Genomic DNA, 7,500 nt, shown 5'->3' on the forward strand with positions numbered 1-7,500 from the left:
TTGCGGTACAAACATTCTTTAGGTAAAAAAATTAAAAAATTATACACAAAGTCTTTGTTTTTCTTTGTCCCCATCTCTTATTTAATGTAATTCTATACTGCTTATGTTCGGCAAAACGTGTTTTATTTTAGGACAATGTTGAAACAGAGGATAACATGGCACCAGAATACGAGAAGCATTGTTCGCGCATTATAAACATACAGCCTTCTAGGTGCAACGGCAGGGAAGCTCACCGTGGATTACAGCAGGATGCTGCTGCTGCTGTTGTATTGTTGTTGCAAATAACAATAAGAGCAACAACAATAATAATGATAATGTCAATAATAATGATGATGGTGATGATGATGATGAAAATGATAATGATGATGATAACGATGATGATGATGATGATGATGATGATGATGACGATGATGATGATGATGATGATGATGATGATGATAATAATAATGATAACAATAATTATTATGTTTCATCATTATCGATATAAATAACTGATAAAGTCAGTTTTACCATATGTATTCATTAAGATTATAATAATGAGAATACTATGTATAGTTAGTAAGCAACTGAGAATAATGATGAACATACAATTTTGAGCTTACAGTCTTTCTGTGTATACATATATTCGTTTTATTTTAAACCCTATAAAAAGCCACCGTTATTTCTTCTTCAGGTATATGAGTATGAAAATCTTGTAGCAAAATTAAATGTGTCTTTCCGAGACATTGTATATATATTTTATTTACCTTAAGAACATTAAAAGAAAAGTAAGAAAAGAAAAATCTGGAATATCAGTCATGGGCCTACAAACAACAAACCCATTATTACGACAGAACGTAACATTAACTAAATATCGAACATTAACTAAATATTTATGGCAATCGTACATAAACATTCGTGAGGCAAAACATTTCGTCTTGTTGCTTTATAACTATCACCATTTACCAAATAAAGCAAGCAACCAAACAAGGCCAAAGTATTACCGACCAAGAGGCAAACATGAGCCTTATTGCTTCCAACCGCTCCAGCAGTAGGTCAACGAAACAAACAAACAGACCCCGAGACCTCACCGATCGGGGGCTGGGTCATCCATCTCCATTCCTCCCCGACGTAAGCTGACCTCCGCGTCCGAGTGATGGGCCCTTCGGTCGGGCCACGCGATGCCGGAGTCATACATCTACGGTCTACTTTACGACCCTCTTACCCCATTCACTTAAGGAAGGAAGCCATTCTCCTTCGGAAATTCTCTACGGATGAAGTAACTGCTGTTATCAGCGGTTATTCCCGTTACCCAGCGTGAATTATGGGGGCATTAATTACATTGGGAGAAGGGCGCGTTCTGAAGTGTGGCATATCATACTCTCATTGGATATTCTCGGGCTCGTAAGTACCACATTATCAATGATAATTTTCACAACGATCCTGAATACTGATATATGTCTGGCGTTTCAGTATTGGAAAAAGTTTCATTACACAGAAGAAAAACAATGTTCTCCACTAAAAGAAACTATTATAATACTATCTAACTGCAAATATATAGAATGGTATACATAATAATTTACATAACACACACTCACACACAGTCTATGTATGTCCGTGTACGTAGATTTTGCCAACATAAGGCCTTTTTTGTAGCTTCCCGAAATTGCAAACACTGATACTTCATTGGTTTTGTATCAGGTCGCTACAACTCACGATTATCATCGAATTTCCAATGACATACAAAGTTTTTATTTTTTTTTATTTTTTAATACTTTAATCTGCATATGAAAAGTGAAAATTGAATGAGGTTTTGCATCTTATCATAGCCACTGTGATTGAGCTCTGTGTCCGAATCAGATAATTAGATAATACCAATGATCAGAGGTTATTTACTTTTTGAGCCTGTAAATTTGAATCGTAGAGGTAATGAATGATTTTGAAGACTCAATAACACGTCACATGATTCTTAAAATGTTGTTCCAGCGACTGACTTCAAATTTTTCCCAAGAAACTGACGATGCGATTCGTAATTAATGAAAATATAAATTCCTATTTGAGCCTGCGTGAAATATATCTGGAAAATATCGCGCTCTGATTGGCTGGTCAGAGTGTATCAGACTGTTTCGGGGAAGGGACAAACACTGATACAAAATGAAAAGATGTCTCACCTGGTTCCAATAATGTGCGCGTAAAGGGGAAACATGTATCAGTGTATCAAATTGTTTGGGTTTTCGGGGTTGCTAAAAACAAACTATTTATTACACAGTATGTAAATACATGCATGCAATCTACATGAACACATACAAGATATCCTTTTCCTTCCCATTCTTAAACCATTCCTCAGCAGTTAGGGGATAGCTGTCTGTATCTTTTTTCTTTCGGATTCTCTGTTTTGTGCGTCCTCTGGTCTTTTCCCATTGTCTTCATGCCCTTTTTATTATACGGACAGAACTTGGAGACCGGTATTAGCTCATATTATCTTGCAAAATGGAAAACACATTTTATCATTAATATTATCATCAATTAAAAAGAAAAAAGACAAAATTTCAATGAAGACGGGCACGTATGTCAGTCCCAGAATCTCAAAAATAATGAAATATTTGACATTTATAATATCAAGTAGTCTGCAAAGATAGATGAACTTGCAATTCGCTTGATATATGTGTGTGTATGTTCTCTCTCTCTCTCTCTCTCTCTCTCTCTCTCTCTCTCTCTCTCTCTCTCTCTCTCTCTCTCTCTCTCTCTCTCTCTCTCTCTCTCTCTCTCTCTCTCTCTGTCTCTCTCTCTCTCTCTCTCTCTCTCTCTCTCTCTCTCTGTGTGTGTGTGTGTGTGTGTGTATGTGCGTGTGCGTGTGTGCGTGTGTATGTGCGTGTGCGTGTGTGCGCGCGCGCGCGCGCGCGCGCGTGTGTGTGTGTGTGTGTGTGTGTGTGTGTGTGTGTGTGTGTGTGTGTGTGTGTGTGTGTGTGTGTGTGTATGTGTGTGTGTGTGTGTGTGTGTGTGTGTGTGTGTGGTGCAATGGTAACGTGCTTGTCTACCAATCTTGCTGACCTGTGTTTGATCCTGCGCCCTGCCAGTGGATGGTAACCCCAGCCATTCCTTGCACACAGGGGGAGATTTAGAAGCAAAATAAAACAGTATGTTACAGTAAATAATATCCATTGTAACAAATGGAAGTCTCTCTTTCTGGTTACAGAATCCCACAAGACCTATTCATATGCATTCTCTAAACATCTTTCTCTAAACAGATTCTTTGAGGCTGAATAAAACTAGGATTTGCATTAACATTTTTGTCATCACGTCATCTATTATTTGTGAGGCGCGTCCTTTGTTTTACTTTCGCATTTTCCTTTTAATAATTTGACGCTCATACCTCAATGAAAAATGCCGGAGACTACAATGACAAAAATTCGCATAAAGTTGCTTTTGGTGTATCAATTTCTCTCTACGAGCTCTTACATATTATTTTTGTCTGCAGAATCAAGGGATTTGCCGATATGTACATTACGTTGCGTGTACACAGTGAATTGCATTCTTATATATTTGTTATGTATGTGTAAAGAGGGGCCTTCATGGTGCGCAAATAATGAAATATACAATTATACGCTATATAGGTAACGGTAACTACTTTACTCGATATCAAAAATTTACAAATATCAAGCCTCTCTTCTGTCCGAACGAACAAAGTAGAGATCGATCTCTTTTTTTCTTCCTCTTAAGATCTTCAGATCTTATTACATCATATCTCGTATAAAATATATTACTTTTTGGAAATACTAGACCGCCATCAACTTTTGCCTTTTACTTTGAGTTTCCCTTCACCCGAAGTTGGGGAACATTGCCTGTAACAGCTCTTCATATCTTGGTGATCTTTCCGTTACCTGTTGCAACATTCTCATTTCAGTCCTTTAAGAATTTGATTTCTTCTTTCTAACTACCCAAGCCTTTGCCTCATCCATCGGTACTGATCTTACCTCTGTTTTGTACCGCTTTAGCCTATTTCATCGGCGTATTCGTCACACCTGTTACTTCCTTCCACTTGGCTTAATCTGCTTATCAACTAAAAGCCCATCTCCCGTCTTCTCACTTCCGCCATTATGATTTCAAGAATCTGTTTTTCTTTCTCGCTTGTAGCATATTGTACACTTTGTTTTCAACTGTTCTTGATAACTGCAATGCCTCTTCTACAAATCAGACTTCATTTCAATAATCTTCAATTCTTGTTCTTCCAGTCTTTCCTGCCACAATCTTGTAGCCCGTCCTTATTTTTCCCTAGGCGATCATCTGCACACAAGATTCCCCATGTGCTCATTTTTCTATGTTTTAAAATGCAGTTCTGACCGATAATGGCAAATTTCACACCGTACCTGAATGATCCCAAACTGCCTCTCGCCAATAGCAGTCATACATCTCAGCCACTGATCTAATATTCGTAGTGCACTATCATGCTATGCATAGGCAGTGTAATTCAAACTCTAGCTTAGACTTGGGCAGCAGCATCATTTTTCAGGTTGTTATGTATTCCTTCATGTTCCCATACCTCTTTTAGGAAGTCTCCCATCTAGGCTGTTCCATTCTCTCCCAGAGCATTTATGATGTCTATTAATTCTGATTGTTCACCTTTTTCTCATCCAAAATTAGGCCCTTTTCCTCCCAAACATCATCAAATTGTTTGTTGTTGTCGTAGTAGTTTTTTTCAACATCCATTAATGCATCAAAGTACTATTTTCATCTGTTTGCGGTATCTTCCACTGTAGTCATCAGTATACAAATGTATCCGTAATTAAAGAAACGGAATGAGCTAAATGTTATTTTACATGTAGCTGTCCTATAAAGTCTGCATATTTACCAAATAATCCCTGGACATTTCTTCAGTCGCGATGAAGTAGGAAGTTTTAGAAATATGAATAATGATATATAATATAATAGAAGATATTAGTACATATTCCTTTTAACATTCAGATTTTGTTAGCATGAAGATGCGAATGATCAAACTGATATCGTCAGAAAATGGTCATGAAGGTAATAAAGATCATAGTAATGTTTAAAGATGTAATTAGGTATATCAACTTATCTAGGCCAATTCTATAACAAAATTTTGTTTTTATGTTCGTTACTTTCACGATGATTATATCACTCTATGCCTGCAATTAACATGCACATTCAAAATTAGCGTGCCACAGTTCCTGTATGTAAAACAAATAAATAAGTAAATAAATAAAAGTAAAACGTGTTTGAAAGGTTCTACGGACTAATAATATTAGCTTTTTCATTTTATTTTATTATCATTACCATCACCATCGTTATTATTACTATTATCATCATTCGTTCTTTCTTCCCTCCCCACATGAAGTCTAGGAAACAAAAGCATAATGATTATTCGCATAGACAAATGAAAATATTTATCATGCGTACATACACACCCGCGCGCGCACGTTCATGCTTAATTATATTTAAGTATTAATAATGTTTGTATTCATACACTAATAAAGATACAGTGTATGACAAACCTAGCTCTGATGTTTTATGTGTGTGTGTGTGTGTGTGTGTGTGTGTGTGTGTGTGTGTGTGTGTGTGTGTGTGTGTGTGTGTGTGTGTGTGTGTGTGTGTGTGTGTATGTGTGTGTGTGTGTGCGCACACACACACACACACACACACACACACACACACACACACACACACACACACACATATATATATATATATATATATATATATATATATATATATATATATATATATATATATATATACATAAAAGAAAAAAAAGAAAAAAATATATATATATACATATACATACACACACACACACACACACACACACATATATATATAAATATAAATATATATATATATATATATATATATACATATACATATATATCCATATATATTCTTATATATACACATATACAAATGTGCGTCTGTGTGTGTGTGTGTGTGTGTGTGTGTGTGTGTGTGTGTGTGTGTGTGTGTGTGTGTGTGTGTGTGTGTGTGTGTGTGTGTGTGTGTCTGTGTGTGTGTGTGTGTGTGTGTGTGTGTGTGTGTGTGTGTGTGTGTGCGTGTGTGTGTGTGTGTGTGTGTGTGTGTGTGTGTGTGTGTGTGTGTGTGTGTGTGTGTGTGTGTGCATGTGTGTGTGTGTGCGTGCGTTATATATGTATATATATATATATATATATATATATATATATATATATATATATATATATATATATATATATATATATGTACACACACACACACACACACACACACACATGCACACATATGAAGAAAGATCCTTCACATTCTTCTACCCAACCCTTCGAGCACCGCAGTATAGTTCCGTGGGCGGAAGCTACAGGTTGGAGGTCTTAAGAGATTTCCAGAAGTAAAAATCATATGCATTAAAGTAATTTGAAACAGTCATAATGATTCTTTATGATTAAGAACAATAAACAATAATTAGAATTAATATGATTTAGATAGTACAAGCGAGCTAATTCATAATGGAAATTGTAAATTTGATTTAGCCATAAAATACGAGAAGACTTGTGAAATTAAGCAATAATATAAATAGAATGTGGGTACGCCATTACTCTTTTATCGAAAAGTTAATTTGGTCTGTTAATGAAAGTATACTCTAAATGCTGATAACAATAATCATTATCATAATTCAGAAAATGAGCATAATTAGCTTTACGGATGCGACAGTGTTTATTACATTTTGGATTCAGTTGCCATAATAGGCAATCAGGGATAAAAGTTTATGGAAAAGTGTCATTTCTGATATGACCATTTACGATTAAAAGCTGTAATACAAATTCATAATGATTTGTTATACACTATATATCTTAAATCAACTATCGAATAGAAATACAATTACTAATTCCACAATACAAGAGGAAAGGACAGATTTAATTATCTGCGTTTTGAGTGATATGAATATTATATATATATATATATATATATATATATATATATATATATATATATATATATATATATATATATATATATATATATATATATATATAAAACGGTAGGCAACTGTCTGATTAATACAACACTTCCTCAGTTGCAGGTAGCCTAGATATCAAAATACAGTGAGCAATGAGATTCAAGGGGAAACCTGCTTTAATTTTGGCTTTTCCTTGGTGATGCTTACCGTCAGTGTGTTATAATTCACAAGATGCAGTTCAGAAAAATAGAGAACGTTGAATAGTTAACCCTAGAGGTCCAGTGATAGTGTGAAGTATTAGCTTCTAATATAATTCAGTACTAATATTTCTTCACGTATATTGGTGTTAGATTCAGTACAAGACCTAACCATGGACATCCTTTTTCTTTTCTTTTCATTTTTTAACTGTTTACATTTATGGAGAGAAACATCATGTTTTTTGAGCAGGAAGACCTTTTGGCTCCCCATGAGATTTCTTAACTGGAGGCGAATTCTCAGGAAGTTCTTCAGAGAAAGGCTTCGACCGACGAGGATCATCTCGCGTCCCATTTCTTTCCCTCAGACCAGATGGATGAAGTTAG

Source organism: Penaeus vannamei, chromosome 12 (assembly GCF_042767895.1).
Source record: "Penaeus vannamei isolate JL-2024 chromosome 12, ASM4276789v1, whole genome shotgun sequence".
Taxonomy (NCBI): Eukaryota; Metazoa; Arthropoda; class Malacostraca; order Decapoda; family Penaeidae; genus Penaeus; species Penaeus vannamei.